Raw genomic sequence first — 20,832 nt, 5'->3', positions numbered from 1 at the left:
AAGCATTGTGTGAAACCTGTATCTTAATCTGGGGAGAAGTGATATCTTTCTCGTGTAGAGTCTTTACAATCCATGAAAATGAAATATCTCTCCATTAATTTATATCTTCTTCAATTTCTTTTAGTTCCGTAGTTTTTCCCATATATATTTTTAGATTTGCTCATAAATATTTTATTTTTGACTGATTACAAAATATATTTTATTTCTTGTTCATTTTCACTTGTCCAAAAATATCATTGATTTTTGAATGTTGAGTCAACATCCTGTAAATTTGCTTAACTCTTAAGAATTCCTTACATAATTTTTGTGGAGTCTTTATTTTTTTCTAGGCCAACAGAATTTAATATCTGAAAATATATCAACACATTTATTTCAATTATTAAATTAACTAAGTGTAATTGAAAAAATGACTACATATAGTCAGCTTTACAGATTAAAAAAATGGCCTGAAAGTCTTCATGGTCTGGGGTTAACAAACAATATGGTTAAACAATATGAAAATGAAAATAAACAGTATGGTTACTATCCCCCAGCTTCTTTGTTATTTTCCATGTAGACAATCATCTCATCTATAAATAGGTAGTTATATTTCTCCCTGTCTAATCTGCATAGCTATTATTTCCATGCCTTGTCATATTGCTCTATCTAGATCTTTCAGTAGCATGTGGAATGGAAATGGTGATTGTAGAATCTTAGGTCTTTTTCTAATGTTTGGAGAGGAAACATTCAATCTTTCATTATAAAGTACGATAGTAACTAAGTTTTTAAAATTGATGCTTTTTATTAATTTGAGGAAGTTCCTCATTATTTCTAGTTGGCTGAGTTTTTGTCATGAATAATATTGAATTTTATAAATCATTTTTGCATCAATTGATATATGATCGTGTGATTTTTATTCTTTAGCGTGTTAACATGGTGGATTACATTGATCCACTTTCAAATATTAAACAAATATTTGTTTGTCCCTGGACAAACTATACTTGGGCAAGGCATATAATTATTATTATTGTTATATATTGTTTGTTTGAAGTCTGTTGTTTTGTGTTTATTTTTACAATTACTTTGTATTCTTGATGAATTAACCCTTTTGTTGTTATAAAATGTCTTTTAATATCTCTATGAATAATTTTTGTTTTATTTTTTATTTTTTAAATATTTATTTATTCATGAGAGATACAGACTGAGAGAGAGAGGCAGAGACATAGGCAGAGGGAGAAGCAGGCTCCTCACAAGGAGCCTGATATGGGATTCAATCCCAGATCCCAGAATCATGACCTGAGCCAAAGGCAAGTGCTCAATTGCTGAGCCATCCAGGTGTCCCAATTTTTGTTTTAAAGACTATTTTTCTGATATTCATATACTTATTTTCAGCTTTCTTTTGATTACTGTTTTTGTGGTATATCTTTTTCTCTTCTCTTTCTTTTAAACTGTTTTGTCTTTGAACATAAATGGAGCCTCCTAAAGACAACATATAGTTTGGTTATGTTTTTAAAAATTCATTCTTCCAATGTCTGCTCTATAATTGGAAAGTTTAATCCATTTACATTTAATGTAATAACTGGCATAGTTATTATGTTATATTATAGTTATGTTATAGTTATGTTTCTGTCTTATCTTTTTTGCTCCTTAATTTCTTTCTTTTGTGTTAAATATTTTCTTGTGTACCATTTTAATGTCCTTGTCATTTTTTTACTATATATATTTTCAGTTATTTCTTAGTAGCTTCTTAGGGATTGCCATTAAGATCTTTATTTATAGCATTATATTTTGGATTAATTCCAACTTCATTAATGTGCAAAATGTTATTCCCAGCATAATGTTATTCCCCTCCTCTTTTATGCTTTTATTGTCACAAAGCACATCTTTATGAATTGCATGCACATAAACATTAATTTTTAATTATCGCTTTATGTGTTATTTCAGTCAGATAGAAGGGGGAAGCATTACAATCAATCTAGAGTGTTCATATTATTTTATTTATTATATTTTTATTTATGTATGTAGTTACCTTTACTACTGCTTTCTAATTTTTTTTTTTTAATAATTTGGCTCCAGTCTACTCACACACCCCAGAACTGCTTTGTCTTAGTTCTGCTCTAGATGCCCAGGCCTTTCCTCCTTGTTGCCACTGACTGCCTAGGATACAGCCAGGAGTTCTCAGATCCAGGCTGAAGTGACATGTGGCTGTCTCCTGGAGTGGCATATGGGACCTTATCTCCCTGCAACTCTTACCAGTGCTCTTTAATTCTTTACATATATCCAATTTACTGTCTAATGTTTTTTTACTTCAGCCCAAATTACTCCTTTTAGCATTTTTTTGTACAATAGATCTGCTAATGATGATCTATTTTATTATTTATCTGGTAAAATTTTAATTTCTACTTTTTGGAAGGTAGCTTTTGCATTGTATGATATGTGTTTTATATATAAAATTCTTGGTTGACCTTTTTTTTCTTTCAGCACTTTGAATATATCATCCAAATACTATCTTGCCTTTGTGGGTTTTGATGAGAAATGTCCTGTTAATTTTATTGAAGATTCCTTGTACATCATGAGTTGTTTCTCTCTGCTGCTTTCAAGATTGTCTTTGGACTATAATATTTTGATTATAATGTGCTAGGTAGGTGTGCATATCTGAATTTATATTATTTGGAGTTTGTTGAGCTTCTTGGATATGTAGATTTTTTTTACTCGAATTTTTGCCATTATTTCTTAAAATATTTGTTATTCTCCTAACTCTTCTCTTTTATGCTTATTTTGAACTACTGTTATGCATATATTGGTATGCTGATGTTGCTTCACAAGTCTCTGATGTTCTATTCATTTTTTATTCATTCTTTTATCTTTCTGTTCCTCAGACTGAATAATCTCAATTGACCTATCATCAAGTTTGTTGCGATTTTTTTTCTGCCTGTTCAAATATGCTGGTTAGTTTTTCCAATGGTTTTCTTCCCCCCAGTTATTGTATTTTTCAGCTTCAGCAATTCTGTTTGGTTGTTTTTTGAAATAATTGATATCTCTTTATTGATATCCTATATTTGTTGAGTTATCTTGTCATGCTTTCCTTTGCTTCTTTAGACTTAGATTACTTTAGCTAATTAAAAATATTTAGAATAGATAATTCAGAGTATTTGATAGCAAGTTTGATGTCTCGGTTTCCTGAGGGTGTTTTTATTGATTAATTTTTTATGTGCATAATCCATACCTTCTTGCTTCTTTGCATGTCTTCTAATTTATGTAAAAAATAGAGTAGCTTAAATATTATAATGTGAAAACTCTGGAAATCAGATTCTTCTCTCTGTCCTAGGGCTTATGTTTTTGCTGCTTATTGTAGTTGCTGCTGTTTGTTTAGTGATTTCTAAATCGATTGTAAAGTCTATATTTTTAATGTACATAGCTACTAAAGTCTCTTCTTGATTAGTTTAGTGGTCAGGTAATAATTAGAGATTTCCTAAACATCTTGAATAAATAATCTCCCTGTTTTTATTGAGGGGCTTGCATGAATTTTGAGGCATACCTTCAAAACTCATCCAGAGAGTTGACAGTTCTGCTTTAGCTTCCACTTCCTGCTTGTGCAGAGGCTTGAAGACAGCAGGAATTAGTTTAGAGCATTCTCCAATCTTCCTTGAGCATGTAGACAGTCGTATACATGTGCTCACCTCTCTAGATTCCCAGGAATATGTTGCAGCTTTTCAAATCGCCTATGGATATCTATCTCATTTCTCAACTTTTCCTTCATTGCTTTTCCTCTTAAGTGAGTCTATTTTTTTTTTGTCTCAAATATTATCCATTGCCTCAGATGACTGCAGTATTAAAACACTTGCCTGTTCGTGTTTTGTTTTGTTTTGTTTTACAAAACTCCCCCTAGGAAAAGACTTAACAATGCTGAACTCCAAGTCTGGTTAAATAAAGACAAGACTTGATAATAGAGTCTTATGGAGACCAAGTAGGTAAGTCAAATGGCAATTCTTCTATCATTTGCTCCCTCTGGTACCAGAAATGTGGGCTTTTACTTTTCAAGGCAACTGATGAACCGGAGAGTAAAGGGATAGAACCAGGGTAAATTTAAATACCACAAAGTTTGCTTTTCTTTCTGTGAAAGAACCACTTAAAAATCACTTAAAAAATCATCAACCACTTAAAAAATCATCCTGGATTGTTTATAAGCCTTTGGTTAATTTTCAAAGTTCTAAAAAAGTTAATTCTGACCCTCCTTTTCTTTTGCTGTTTTTTTTTTCATTGGGTTTTACATAGGACTTAATTTTTAGAGGTTCTAACTCTACATTTTTTCTGTCATTACCTAGTTCTATTGATTTTTGCTTCAGATATTCTGCACTTCTGTTGTTTGTTATCTACATATTTAGTACTGCCATGAATTTTTGGTAGAGTAATTCTTGTCATTATTTAATGTCCCTTTCTGTCTCTGGTAATTTTCTTCATTTTGAAATCCACTTTATCTGATATTAATATAGCCAGAGTATTTTTTTAAAAATAACATTTACATAATAAATTTTTCCCCATCATTTTACATTCAACCTACATTTATTATTATATTTAAAGTGAGATATTGTAGACAGCATATAATTGGGGCATGATATTTTATCCATTCTGCTGGTCTCCATCTTTTTACTGGTATCTTTAGACCATTTTGACCATTTGCATATAATGTAAGTACTGACCTGTTATGTTTAAATCTTCCTTTTCATTTATTTTCCTTCTTATTCTGGTTTCTTAAATGATTTTATTTACTTATTCCTGAGAGACACAGAGAGAGGCAGTGACATAGGCAGAGGGAGAAGCTGGCTCCCTGCAGGAAGCCTGTTGCGGGACTCGATCCCAGGACCCTGGGATCATGACCTAAACCAAAGGCAGATGCTCAACCACTGAGCCGCCCAGGTGCCCTTTCATTTTGTTTTTGTTTTTTCATTTCTTGTTTTATTCTCCCTGTCTTCCTATGGGGGTACTTAAACCTATTTTAGAATTCCATTTTGATCAATGGTGTTGTTGAGTGTACTTTTGATTAATCTTTTTGGTAGCTGTTCTTGGTAACATACTTATTCAAGTTTGTGTTGTCTAGATTTTGATCATTTCAAATGACGTATAGAAATTTTACCTCCTTTTACATTTCTTTATCCATTTCATTTATATTACAACGATCTTGAATTGTATTATAATTATTTTATCTTAAATTCATATTATGATCATCTTAAGTTATCCTTTACATTGATACTCATATTAGACTGTAAAATTTTGGGGTTCTTAAGTCATAAAGCATTATCTAGAGAACCCAAGAAGAGAAATAAATTCTATTGCGTTGACCTATATTTTTGCCTTACTATGTTCTTTCTTCCCCCTTGATGTTCCAAGATTCCTTCTATTATTATCTTCTTACTATTTGAAGAATTTCCTTTAACATTCTTTAATGGTAGGTCTAATGGGCTATTTCTTTTTTATTCCTAAATAATATTTTCACTGGCTATAGACTTCTGGGTTAGCAATGATTTTATTTCAGCACAATGAAATATATTGTGACCTTTCCTTCTGGCCTTCACGGTTTCTGATAAGAAATCTGCTAACAGATGAGGCCATTTCCCCCTTAAGTAATGCATTGTTTCTTTCTAGCTGCTTTCAAAATTTGTGCTCTGTCTGTAGTTTTCGGGTGGTTAATTATAATGTGTCTTGGCATGAATTTCTTTGGGTTTATCCTATTTGGGATTATCTTTCTGAGTCTGTAGGTTTATGTTTGTTGTCAAATCTGGAATTTTTTTCAGCCATTATTTTTCCTAATATGTTTTCAGCACTTCCTTCTTTCTTCTCTCTTTCTGACACTCCAAGGACTTCTGTTATAGTCCTACTCACCAGTTGGTGCAATGTTGGACTCTAGTCTTATTTCCCTTTATGCTTGATACATTTTCTTTCAGAGTTTGTGAAAGTTCTGTTCTGAGCATTTTGTATACATTTTATACATATAATCAATGGAATAAGCCAATGGGGATGTTCTTACTTTATTTTATGCAGAATGAGAACCTCTTCATTTTATTTTGAAAATCTTTTTTCAGTCATGAGGTCTGGAGAGGAAAAATAATTTTATTTTCTAATTCAGGAAGTTCTTGACACTCTATATTCTATGTAAATTATGAATGTACATAGGCCAGTGCTCCATGATCTTATCATATACAGCTAGGTGTAATCAGCTAGCACTTTCAAAACTCTCAATGGAAATAATCTATCCAATGTCAGCAAGTCAATTTTTATCTTTCATGCTACTACAGGAACCCATTTTTAATCATTGTTTGGCCATTTCATAACATAAGTTGCCATTTCCTATCTCCTATAATTATTTCTTCACTATTCATCCTGCTTTTGTTAAAGGTTTCACATCTGCTTTTCAACCCCCCATCTCTACCCAGCCCTGAAGGTGATGCCAGGGTTTCAGGGTTTTGTTACAGCAGCATCCCACTTTTAGATATTGATTTCTGTATCCATCTACTTCTGAGGCATAATTACTCCAAAATTAAGTGTCTTAAAACAACAACCACTTATAGTTTCTTAGAAATTTAGGGTTTTGCTGAGTGATTTTGCTTAGTGGATCTTAGTGGGGTCTACTAATGTGTCTGTAGTCAGCTACACAGTCAACCAGAGGTGATGTAAAGAGAACATTATTGAGTTTACAACAATAGTTCTTTTATTGGAAGATACACAAAAAGGGCATAGATATTATGTCTCCTGGCCCCAGGGAGTCCCAAAATCTTAGAGATCATCTTATTCATTATGGAAAACCATTCTAGATTCCTCTAGACTTCTCTTGGTGAAAAAAATATTCATTCAAACATTCTAATCTATTTTGAAGAGGCTGTTAGAACCCATTTATTTAGTCTTCTGTGACTCTTGATAGTTCACCAGGGACTATCTGGAAGCTGCATGAAGCTGAACATGACAGCTGGAATGCTTGGTCCTAATGAGTTCCCCAGTTTCTGTGCCACTGGCTTGAATTATGAAGCTTTATGTAATGGCTCTAGACACCTGGGGTTGGTGGGTCCTTCTGTGGAAACCAAGAGATAATTGAAATACACAGGAATGGTGTCAGACACATTCAAGATAATCAAGGTCTTGGAGTAGGAAAGCCATCTCCAGGCAGTGGGCTTAAGTGAGCCAGTGTCCTACAAGTGGAATACATTTTTTTTTTTTTACTTTAATTTGCTTTTTTTTTTTTTTAAGTGAGAGTGGGTCATCGCCTCTGCACTACTTTCTTGAGAACTGACATATCCAGTGCAAATGAAGCTAATGATGAGAGACAATATTTTAATGTTAATTAGATATTCCATGTGTCTTAGTTCATCAGAAAACTATTGCTCTTTTATGTATCAGATGAAAGCACAGCTCTTGCTTGGAGGAAAATAGAATACATAGAAAATAAACTATTTCTAGTTTTATAATTATTCAAATTGTTGTTGCTTTTTAGAAAAATTCAGAAGACTTTGAGAGGGCAGGAGGATACTTAGCAATAACACAACTGCATGGCAGGAAGCCACTGCAAAACCACTAGGACCCTCTTCTTTCTCTTTCAGCAAACATTGTTAAAAACTATAATCTCCAATTAAGGAGCAACCTCCCTGAGAGTTATGCAGTGGCCTCGTTAGGCAAACAAAAGGTGGTAGGACCATGCTTCCTTCTGCATGAATCAACCCAGGAGGAACGAGCCAAAAGCAAGCACACCAAAAGCTGCCTGGTGTCCTTTGGCTTCTAGTGTGCTAACACTCAGGTTGGAAGAAAGACAGTGGCATACACATAATGAATAAATACTACTGTAAGACCATTTAAAATAATGATTGGAAAAAGAAGGAAGACAATTTCATGTTCTCCGTGAGCTTCCATTTTTCTATCTAGAAAAAGAACATATTGGGTTAGCTCCAGAATTCTACATGAAGATCGTGGTCCCCTCTTTTCTGAACCCTAAGGTGTAAAGGAGAGCTAGCTACAGGGTTATGGTGGGACTGTTTTCCAATTACATATGTTCAGATGAGCCCCTTTTACTAATGGGAATATATTGCAATTTTCTGGTAGGTTGAGGCATAAAATGGCTAAAAATCAGTATACTGGGCTATCTAATTGTTCTGTAAACTCTAGAATTCCTTAATTTGATAATTAGCTGATACCACTTGATAGATGAATAAATGGATAAATGTCTGACATTTATGCATAAAATATTTATTTATTTATTTATTTATTATTTTACTTTGAAGTATTCTTCAAAAATCTTGGAATAATCTTAGGTTTATAGAAAAATTGCGAAGAGGTAGAGTTTGACTTCTTCTTTGCCAATTTGAATGCCTTTCATTTCTTTTTGTTGCCTGATTGCTGAGGCTAGGACTTCTAGTAGTATGTTGAATAGCAGTGGTGAGAGTGGACATCCCTGTCTTGTTCATGATCTTAGGGGAAATGCTCCCAGTGCTTCCCCATTGAGAATGATATTTGTTGTGGACTTTTTGTAGATGGCTTTTAAGATGCTGAGGGATGTTCATGCTATCTCTACACTCTGAAGAGTTTTGATCAGGAATACATGCTGTACTTCAGAGAGTTGGAACAAATCATCTTAAGATTTGTGTGGAATCAGAAAAGACTGTGAATAGCCAGGGTAATATTAAAAAAGAAAACCATAGCTGGGGGCATCACAATGCCAGATTTCAGGTTGTACTACAAAGCTGTGGTCATCAAGACAGTGTGGTACTGGCACAAAAACAGACACATAGATCAATGGAACAGAATAGCGAATCCAGAAGTGGACCCTGAACTCTATGGTCAACTAATATTCGACAAAGCAGGAAGGACTACCCACTGGATAAAATACAGTCTCTTCAATAAATGGTGCTGTGAAAATTGGACATCCATGTGCAGAAGAATGAAACTAGACCAGACACAAAGATAAACTCAAAAATGAAAGATCTAAATGTGAGACAAGAATCCATCAGAATCCTAGAGGAAAACACAGGAAACACCCTTTTTGAACTTGGCCACAGCTACTCCTTGCAAGATACATCCATGAAGGCAAGGGAAACAAAAGCAAAAATGAATTATTGGGACTTCATCAAGATAAGAAGCTTCTGCACAGCAAAAGAAACAGTCAACAAAACTAAAAGGCAACCTACAGAATGGGAGAAGATATTTGCAAATGACCAATCAGATGAAGGGCTAGTAGCCAAGATCTATAAAGAACTTATTAAACTCAACAGCAAAGAAATAAACAATCCAATCATGAAATGGGAAAAAGACATGAACAGAAATCTCACAAAGGAAGACATAGACGTGGCCAACAAGCACATGAGAAAATGCATCACTGGCCATCAGGGAAATACAAATCAAAACCACAATGAGATCCCACCTCACACCAGTGAGAATGTGGCAAATTAACAGGACAGGAAACAACAAATGTTGAAGAGGATGTGGAGAAAGGGGAACCCTCTTGCACTGTTGGTGGGACTGGGAACTGGTGCAGCCACTCTGGAGAACCGTGTGGAGGTTCCTCAAAGAGTTCAAAATAGACCAGCCCTACGACCCAGCAATTGCACTGCTGGGGATTTACCCCAAAGATACAGATGCAGTAAAGACCAAGACACCTTCACCCCAATGTTTCTAGCAGCAATGTCCACAGTAGCCAAACTGGAAGGAGCCTCGGTGTCCATCGACAGATGATGGATAGAGAAGATGTGGTCTATGTATACAATGGAATATTCCTCAGCCATTAGAAAGGACAAATACCCACCATTTGCTTTGATGTGGATGGAACTGGAGGGTATTATGCTGAGTGAAGTAAGTCAATCGGAGAAGGACAAACATTTTATGGTCTCATTCATTTGGGGAATATAAAAATTAGTGAAAGGGAATAAATGGGAAAGGAGAGAAAATGAGTGAAAATATCAGTGAGGGAGACAAAACATGAGAGACTCCTAATTCTGGGAAACGAACAAGGGGTAGAGGAAGGAGAGGTGGGTGGGAGTTGGGGTGACTGGGTGACGGGCACTGAGGGGGGCACTTGGCGGGATGAGCACTGGGTGTTATGCGATATGCTGGCAAATTGAACTTCAATAAAAAAAAGAAAAGAAAAATCGCAAAAATAGTTCCAAATCCTTTTCATTCTGTTTCCATTAATATTTATATTTTACATAACTATGATATATTTTTTAAAACATTGGTTCATTGTTATTAACTAGTCCAAACTTTATTTGAATTTCACCAGTTTTCCCTGGATCCCCAGTATGGACACTTTAACAATGTTTGTCTTTCCAATCCATGAGCATGGGATATTTTTTTTAATTTCTTGGTGTCTTCTTTAATTTCTTTCATGAGTGTTCTAGAGTACAGGCTTTTTTTACCTCTTTGTTTAGGTTTATCCCTAGGTATCTTATGGTTTTGGGTGCAATTTTGAGTGGGATCAATTCCTCAATTTCTTTCTGCTGCTTCATTATTTGTGCATAGCAATGGAACAGATTTCTGTACAATGGGGGATCCCTGGGTGGCTCAGAGGTTTAGCCCCTGCCTTTGGCCCAGGGCATGATCGTGGAGTCCCGGGATCGAGTCCCACGTCGGGCTCTCTGCATGGAGCCTGCTTCTTCCTCTGCCTGTGTCTCTGCCTCTCTCTCTCTGTCTCTCTCTCTCTGTCTCTCTCTCTCATGAATAAATAAATAAAATCTTTTTAAAAAAGATTTCTATACAATGATTTTGTATCCTGTAACTCTACTGAATTCTTTTATCAGTTCTAGCAATTTTTTGGTGGAGTCTCTTGGGTTTTCTACATCAAGTATCATGTCATCTGTGAATAGTGAAAATTTGACTCCTTTATTGCTGATTTTGATGACTTTTAGTTCTCTTTGTTTTCTGAATTCTGTGGCTAGGACTTCCAATACTATGTTAAATAACAATGATGAGAGTGGACATGCCAGTCTTGTTCCTGACCATAGAAGAAAACCTCTTACTTTTTCCCCATTGAGAATGATACTAGCTTTTCCATTTGACCATTATGACTTTGAAGTATGTTCCTTCTAACCTTACTTTGTTGCGGGTTTTTTTTTATCAAAATGGATGCTACACTTCGTCAAATGCTTTTTCTTCATCTATTGAGAGGATCATATGGCTCTCCATTCTTTTATTAATGTGGTATATCACAATGACTGATTTGCAAATATTGAATCACTCTTACAGACAAGAATAAATCCCACTTGATCTTGGTGAATAATTCTGTTAATGTACTGTTGGATTCAATTTGCTAGTATCTTGTTGAAGATTTTTGCATCCATGGGGATTTTTTTAAACCAGCTTTATTGAGATATTCTCACATAGCATGCAATTCTCTCATTTAAGGTGTGTAAGTCAGATTTCTGTGCATTTATAGAGTTCTACACTTATCAAAATCCAATCTGGAAAAACTGTCTTCACCCCAAAAAGAAACCCTAAAGCAGTTAATGTTACATCCTATTATGCCCTTTTTCCAGTTCCTGGCACCCACTAACCTACCTACTGTCCTTATAGTTTTGCTTGTTCGTGATGTTTCATATAAACGGAATGTTTATGTGTATTGTGTAATACACAATATGGGACCTTTTGTGACCTTTTGTGATTGGCTTCTTTCACTTAGCATAATGTTTCTAAGGTTCATCCGTGTTGTAGCATCTATCAAGTACTCCGCTCCTTTTTTACTGCTGGATTATAAGATTACACTGTCTGAATATGCCACATCTTATTTTTTCATTCATCCTTTGATAGACATGTGAATTGTTTCGATTTTATGGCTATTATGAGTAATGCTGCTATGGACACTTATCTGTGTACAAGATTGTGTTTATTTTGTGCTTATATATTCTCAATTCTTGGATATATACCTAAGTGAAATTATGGGATCATATAATAATAACTCCTTGTTCATTTTTTTTTCAGGAGATACCCCAGTATTTTTTTTTTTAATTTTTATTTATTTATGATAGTCACAGAGAGAGAGAGAGAGAGGCAGAGACACAGGCAGAGGGAGAAGCAGGCTCCATGCACCGGGAGCCTGACGTGGGATTCGATCCCGGGTCTCCAGGATCGCGCCCTGGGCCAAAGGCAGGCGCTAAACCACTGCGCCACCCAGGGATCCCGATACCCCAGTATTTTATAAAATGACTGCATCATTTTACATTTCCACCTAAAATGGATGAGGGTTTCAATTTCTTCACATTATCATCAACACTTGTTATTGTCTTTATTTTTTAAAAATAGTCACTGGCATGTATGTGAAGTGACATCTTAAAATTTGGGTTTGTGTATCCTTAAAGATTAATAATGTTGAGCATCTTTACATGTACTTATTGGCCATTTGTATATCTTCTTTAGAAAATTGTCTATTCAGATTCTGTGTCCAATTTTTAATTGGATTGTTCATCATTTTTATTAGGTTGGATGTGTTCTTTTTATATTCTTGATAGGTCAATAAGATATGATTTTAAAATATTTTCTCCCACGTTCTGCAAGTTCTCTTTTCACTTTCTTGATTTTGCATCACAAAATTTCTAAATTTTGGTGAAATCTAATCTATCTACTTTTTTCTTTTGCCTTTTATTTTTTGGTGTTATATTTTCTAACACAAATCACAAAGATTTACTCTTATGTTTTCTTCTAAGAATTTTATAGTATTAACTCTTCTATTTAAATGTATTGCCCAATGTATTTGTTTATTATGTGTGATACAGGTCCAACTTCATTCTTCTGCATGTGGGTATCCAGTTTTCCCAGCACCATTTACTAAAAAGTCTTCTTCCCTCTGTTGAATGATCTTGGCTCCCCTTTCAAAACTCAGTTGATCCTGGAATTTATACATAATGGCTTACTGATTTGAATCAATTGTATTCCTTGTACCAGCACCACACCACTTTGAATACTATAATTTTGTAATAAGTTATAAAATTTGTACCTATGTAATAAGTATGAGAAGTATGAGTTGTTTTCTAACATTGCTCTGGCTCTTCCAGGATCTTGCATTATCATTTGATTTTTTAAAATTATTTCTTGTAAATCTCTGTAATTTCCACAAAAATGTCCTGGATTTTGATAGCAAGTATGTGGAGTTTGAAGGTTAATTTAGACAGTATTGCCACATTAACACTATTGAGTCTTCTTATCTATGACTATGGAATATCTTTTTACTTATAGAAATATTTGGACTTCTTTAATTTTTTCAGCAATGTTTTGTAGCTTTTCACTATACAGGTTTTACACTTTTATGTTAAATCTATTTTGAAGTATTCTAGTCTTTCTGGTGCTATTGTAAATGAAACTTTTTTCTTAATATTATTTTCAGATTGTTTATTGCTAACACATAGAAATTAAATAGGCTTTTTGTATATTGATCTTATATCCGACAATGTTCCTGAACATACTTATTAATCCAATAGGCTGTGTGGTGTTCCTTAAGAATTTCTATACAAGAGATTATATCTATACATCTTCCTTTACAATCTGGGTTCTATTTATTTATTTAAACCTAATTATCCTTTCTAGACTCTGGGTAGATTATGTTATGTAGAAGTAGCAAAAGAGTACATCCTTATCATTTTCTTTTCTTCTTCTTCTCCTTCTCTTTCTCCTCCCCTTCTCCTCATCCTCTTCCTCCATCTTCCTCTCTTTATCTTATTTTTGATATTAGCAGAGAAAACATTTCATCTTTCACCATTACACTTTGACGTTGCTGATTTTCTAATATTTTTTCTTCCTTTGTTTGTATGTATCTGTTAAAATCTCTACAATGTACAAATCACACTTGCAGTCTAAAAGTTAGTAAGGAAAAAAAATCAAATGACCCAATTTGTAGCAGCTAATATTAACGGGGGTTGGGGTGGGGCAGACATGAGAGAGGAATCTGAACTATCTGATTTTGTTGTGGGGAGTTCCAAACTTAGAGTTTTCACACTGATCCAAGGCAACCAGACAACCTGTGAAGTAGAAGGAGAGAGGGGAGCAGCAGGTATTCATGAGTTTGAGAATTATACCATACTTTCCATGGAACCAAGAAAGAAGTAGTGTCAGGGTAAGGAAATGTACTATTTTAAAAAATGAATGATCATGAGCAAAGGAATTAGGTGATTTTTTAAAAATTTGGGTTCCCCCAAAAGCAGATCATGAAATAAAGATCTGAATGCAAGTCATTTATTTGGGAGTTGATCCTAGGAAGTACCAGCAGTGGAAAGAGGAAGTGAGGCAGGGAAGAGGAGGAAGCCAATGCAGAGTGTGTCAATATGCAAGCTAGAATGTTACCAGGAAACTGAAGATACCAGGAGACTGTAAAACAGATGGACCTCTGTGCTGTCCATCTGAGGGTCAAGGAAGCTGTGGTGTTCATCCTCCATGACCACTTGAGTTGAGATGGGCTGGACACACACATCAGGCTTGTCTTTTGTGACTCCCACCATGCTCCTGTGGCCAGTGAAAGCCTCGTGCAGAGCCACAGAGCTGACAGTGGAAAGCCCTATTCATGTTTGGGAACTAGAAGTGCTGAGGGGATACACCATCTGCTAAGGAGATGATTTTCATTCAGTAGTCCTCTCTGGGTCCCCTTAACCAGCTGGCTTTTCAATGGATTTAAAGTATAATGTAGTTTCAATTGTTCAGATGAGCATACTTTGCAACAAACTTTAAGCCTCTAGGGAAAGAAACCATTTCTTATCAAGGTCCCCCTCCCAACCACTTTGCATTTTGTCTGGGGCCAGGAAAAGAATGAGGGCTCCATATATTTGTAGAATTTACCAAGGGGATATAAATATGTCCATATCCTTCCTCTGTAGTTGGCAACTGTTGGTCTGGGGCCATATTTAGGACTAGAAAAGAAAAGACGGTAACTAAAACAAGTCCAAGTGCTGTGTCCCTGCCACTGGTGTGAGGATGGAGACAAGTGGGAGCCCAGGCTTTTCTAATCTCTTAAGAAAATAGATCCCCTGGGGAGCCACTCATGGTATTCATCTGAGCTCTTTTATAAACAGCCTTAACCCAAGCTCACCTAAAAGAAAAAGGGAATCTATTGGTGCATTCCATTGGAAAGTTCAAGAGATGCTCTAGGCTGACTCATGAGCAGTCACTGACACCCAGCCTCTCTTCCTTTCTCAGTTCTCCTTCTTAGGTATGGGCTTCATTCCCAGGCAGGACTTCCTCCTATGGTCTTCCCTGCAAGTCTAGAACTAGTTGTTACAAGCCCATCAGCCTTAACTGCAAGAACATCTTTCTTATGAATTCCAACTAAAGGCAACTATTAAGTCACCTTGGCCTGGCTCAGGTCATGTGGTTTTCCTGCGCCAACCGTGATAGTCAAGGGGGCTGTGGTCTGATTGCACAGGACTGGGTTTGTGTCCATTCCTAGAGGGAAGAGATGGGGTCAGCCACCCTCAAACTGTATGGATCAAGGAAAAGAGAAGAGACACCTCCAGAGAAAACGGAATGTTGCTTTCAGATGCACAAGTGACACAGTGCAAGTAAAGGTGACTGAAGTCTATGTGGCAATCAAACTGTGTTCTCTCTGACTATGGATGCGCTCTTCTGCTGTTAAGATTCATTTAATTCATTGATTCTTTATTCTCTATCCCCCTCATTCTTAGAAAAATAATATACAGGTACAGATACAGATATATAGGTATAGGTATAGGTAGGTAGAGAAAGAGATAGAGATAGAGACAGAAATTTAAACCTATTATGTGCCAGGTATTGAGCTAGCTAAAGAATTAAAAATCAAATAATCACATAGCTAAGTGTATATTTAAATGCAAACAATACATAGAGACCAAAAAGCTAGTCTAATGACCTGCCTGCCTGCTAGTGATCCACCTGGTAATGGACTGAGCTACTTCCCAGCAAAAGGGGCTGCGTTCAAACTCAACTTCTCATGGCCTAAATGACCCCAAGTTCCTCCATGGCTGGACAGCCAATGTATCCTAGAAACTGCTCCAAACCACACAAAGTAAAAACACGAGCAATTGTTTACAAGTGGTTCACAAATAGGTAATTATAGTAAGTTATTTAATTCAATTGCCAATAATTGCAAAAAAAAAAGGGATATTAAGGATATATGATATTCTCTGACTATAAGGCAATCGGTCTAAAAATCAGTAACAAAAATAATGTTTAAAAGCCCCCGCAGTTTTAGAAAAAAAAACGCTGTTTCTAAATAATGAGTCAAGGAAAAGTAAAAATAGGAATTTGAAAATGTAGAAAATTTAACAAAATGAAAATGTCACAGATCAAGAAAGAGAAAAATATAGACTTTTAAGTATCTGTGTTAGAGAAAAAAAAACCTGAAAACTGATGAGATAAACACCTCACCAAGAAAGCTAAAAAGCAGACAGTAGAGTAAATTAAAGAATATAGAGAGAAGAAACTGTAAAGGTGAGAGAAAAGATTAATGAAACAGAAAAACAAAGAAACAATAAAAAGGATCAAACCTTATAAATATATATATTTTTTTCCTGAAAAGACTGTAAAGATAGACAAATCTCTTGCAAGACTGAGCAAGGCACAAATGTTCAGGTACAAATAATTTTAGGACTGAAAAGGGAGACATAACCACAGATATTGTAGAGATGTAAAAGGTAGAGAATACTTGGGCATTTTATGGCTCTGAATTTGAAAACTTGAACAAAAAAATCCCCATCTTGTAGAAAAAAGTGACTTCTGAAAACTGACTCAGAATGGGAGAAAAACTCCCCTATGTATCTATATCTACAACTGTATCTATTCAAATCTCTTGCTTTACTTTTTTATTAGGTTTTCTTCTTACTTAATAATAGTTGTAACAATTATTCACACATTCTTTACATAAGTCCTTTGACAGATTCCCATCTATCTTGATCTATTGCCTGCTCTCTATCTATCATCTATCAATCATCTATCTATCCATCCTCCATCCATCCTTTATCCATCCATCTATCCATCTAGCTAGATATCTATTTTAAATCTACCTATTTATGTATCTTTCAAAAGACTTATATAAAGAATGTATGAATAACTCTTACAACTATTATCAAAAAGCAAGAAAACCTAATTCTTAAAAAAATCAAGCAAGACATTTAAAAAGACACTTCACATAGAAAGATGTAGTGGCCAATGATCACATGCAAAATTCCCAGTATCAGTAATCTTTGATGCAACAATGAAATACCATCTTATACACAGAAGAATGGCTAAAATTAAAATTCTCAAAGCACCAGATACTGGCGAGGATATGGAACAACCAGAAGTCTTATAATTGCTGGTGGAATGTAAAATGATAAATCACTTCGGAAAACTCTTTGGCAGTTTTTTTTTTTTATAAAACTAATCATGTGCATATCATAAGACTAAGCAATTCCACTTGAGATATTTTTTTCCAAAGAGTTATACACCGGTGTTTATAGTAGAAATATTTAGAATAGCCCCAAACTGAAACAACTTAAATATTCATCAATAGGGGAATGGATAAACAAATTGTGCATCTTTACACAATGCAACACCACCCAGTATTAGAGAATAAACTACGGATACACCAGTAACACGGACAAATCTCAACAAAAAATTAGTTTGAGTGAAAGAAGCCAGACACAAAATAATGCATAACGTATGATTTCATTTAAATGATGTTCTAGAAGAGGCAAAACTAATTTATGATGAAAGAAATAATAGCGTTGGTTGTCTGGGGAGATAGTGAGGAGCATGGGCTGAAAGGATACATAAAGGATTTTTCTGGAGTGATGGAAATATTCTGTATCTTCGTGGGGATGTGGGTTGTGTGGGTGTGAGCATTTGTCAAAACTCATCAAACCATATACTTAAGAACCATGCGTTTCACAATATATAAATTATACCTCAATAAAAATATCTTAAAAACTGGCTGAGTAAAATAGAAGGAAAGTGAGTTAGTGGTTAAATATCTGTACACACGTATACATGCTCATGCATACACACAACTAGCAAACAAACAGCCCCGCACCACAACACTCCAGGGGATGATGCCTTCAGTCTTGCTGATTCCACAGGATGGGGGGATTTTCCACCATGCCGGCACCAGGAGTCGAGTGCACCTTGGTGTGTTGGCTGGCTGTGGGGTGGGAAGGCTCATGGACCATCGCCAGGGGAGGGAGAGTGTGGGACAGAGTGAGGCTGGAGGACAGCTGGGGCCATATGTGGCAGGTCGTGGAAGCATCCGTGGCAGACATCGTTGGTTGACTACCAAAGGGTCACGTTCCCCCAATGTCCCTTCTTTCCTGCTCATGAAATCCTTATTTTGCTTGGGTAGAAGGCAACCTTGAGTTTCAGGGAAAGTGAGGCCCCACCCCAAACTCAGAAGATGAGTCTTTGACTCATGGAAGTGCCATCCTCCTACTCTCAGTTGGTTCTAAGGACGGTAGGTTGCACAATTCCAGCCAATGGGAGGTGAAAGGATTGTGCCAGTGGAGGAGCGGGAGGTGCAGAGGGAAACATCTAGACTTCATAAAGGGACGAAGAGAAGGGACATTCAGTCCTCTGGCTTTGGGCACTGCGTTCTGCGAATGTGATACTTGGAATTCCTGCAGACATCTTCATCCCTTGGGGCCCAGTCCGGAGGGAAAAGCCATCGTGCAGGACGCCGGAAAAGCTACAATGAAGCCCCATCCTTTTGACGCTAGTATTGAACCACCAGATTAACCCGATCTGAACATTTGTCACCACCGGACTTTTATGTAAGATCATGAAATATCTTGTCGTTTGAGTCATTTTACGTTACTGCTGTTACTGTCACTCGCTGCCCAAAACACCCTAATAATTCCCCATAATTAGGATTTGAGTACTTACTTGATTCAACCAATGAGACCTCATGGCCAATGTTCAGCGAGGGATGGGGTCGACATGATCAGGTTGTGGTCGAACACGGTCACTCCACCTGCAGGGTGAACAATGGATTGGGGGGGGAGGGGGCAACAAGAAGAGAGAATGAGGAGGAGGGATGAAAGACGAGGACATGCAGGACCCTGATGGCGAAGGCGGTGGTAGAGAGAAGTGAATGGACTCACTTATATTTAGGAAGAAAACAAAAAATGAAAAAAACTCCTCTGCTGCCTCCGCCAGAAAGCCTTCTGTAGTTTTCTCAACTGAATCCTGGTTTTAAACTCTCCATCCTCCAAGCCCTTGGATGAGGGTTACACAGCCTCCTCTTACTGCCCGTCCTGTCTTAGGTTGTGCAACCCGCCCCCAGTGACCCAGGAGCTCCCTGGGGCCTCAGACCCAGGTGGATGTGACACACGGGGGCCCTTCGCCGAGGCCCTGAGACACATCCTGAGGCCGCTCCTCGGGTTGGCAGGGAAGCTCCACCCGCACCTGCACCTCCGGCACCCCCACCCGCACCCACCTGTGCCCAACCCCAGGGAACCCAACCCCTGCAGCGGGAGGCTCTCAGTCCTGGGTCCAAACGGAGACCCCGGCTCCGCCTCTGCCCGCTGGGACAGCATGGCCTTGCCCCTCTGTGCCTCAGTTTCCCCACCCCCCGGGTAAAAGAGGGGTGATGGAGGGGCGCATGGTTTCAAGACCCTAGCCTGGGGTGCAGGGCCAGCCTGCTTGCTGCCCAGGCCCTCGGGCCTCCCTGTCCTCCTGGGAAGGGGCTGCCACAGCACCAAACCAGGGAGCACCGGGGGGCATCGGGGGGCACCGGAGGGCTGGCTCTGCGCCAGGACCAAACCACGCTCGTGCAGCACAGTCTTGGCTTTCTGCGCGCATCCCCCGGGTTTGTGCATCCAGCGAGGAGCCGGGGGTCAGGCCGTGTGGCTCAAGGGCTGTTGATTTCCCGGGAGCAGGGACATGACGGTGTTGGGGACCGGTCGGTCCTGGGACGAGAGCCCTCGTGTCCAGGCTGCAGAGGTGGCCCCCCCCGCAGCTGGGGAGCCGCCGTGGACAGGCCCGTGCAGGTTGCCTGACTCCAACACACACCAGAAGGACATAAATAATCAGCCACCAATTCTTCAGCACGACTATAAAAAGCATGCATATGCTCTGTGCAGGTTTTCTTAAGGTAAGGGACAGAGCCTGGGCAACGCGGAGCTTCTGGAACTGCCCATATGGGGAGGCGGTCTTTCACCGATGATTCTGCAGACAGAAATTGCCCATCTGCACTGTTTGCAGGTGTTTTGAATGATTATATTATTAGCTCTGTCTGTTCAACTTTGCTTTTGTATGGTGGCTTTAGTACTGCAGTAAAGGGGGGAAAAAAAGGAAGAAGAAGAAGGAGAAAGAAAAAAGAAATATAAAGGCAGCCATCTGGTTCCCGCCTTGTGATCGCACCCTCCGTCAGGGAAGGGGGAAGGGGCATCCAGGGCTTCGCCGGGCGGGGCGGGCACCCCGCAGCCCCTCATCCTGCCCTTTTCGGTATCTTTAATTTTGCCCCCCACCCCCCGGGGATGGGGAGCTGATTTATCTTCTCATCTCTTCTGTCCCCACCCCCTTGGTGCTTTGCCACTGCCTCGGGGCTTACCTGGGTACCAACCTCAGGGGGTGGTTACATCCCCCAAAACCTCGTCCTGGACGGGAGAACGGGCTGTGTCTGTCGGGAGGGGGGGGGGGCCCAGAGGGCCATGCCCGAGCGGTCTGTCGCACCCATGATTCTGGCCCTTAATTTGATCGGTGCTGTGACCTGGGACACTCTGCAGGCCATCCGGCTGCAGGTAGTGAGACAAAGATTTATTTGATTATCTGTGCATGGGTGATTCATCAGGGAAATGCTCTCTGTGTCAGACAGCACAGAAGCGGGGTTATTTAGGGTTGTGCAGCGCATCCAGGTTTGGGAGGGTGCCAGGAGCCAGAGCCCCGCAAGGTCACGAC

Source organism: Canis aureus, chromosome 1, assembly GCF_053574225.1.
Source record: "Canis aureus isolate CA01 chromosome 1, VMU_Caureus_v.1.0, whole genome shotgun sequence".
In the NCBI taxonomy this organism is placed as follows: domain Eukaryota; kingdom Metazoa; phylum Chordata; class Mammalia; order Carnivora; family Canidae; genus Canis; species Canis aureus.
The sequence above is the reverse complement of the archived record's forward strand: the minus strand, read 5'-3'. Positions refer to the sequence as shown.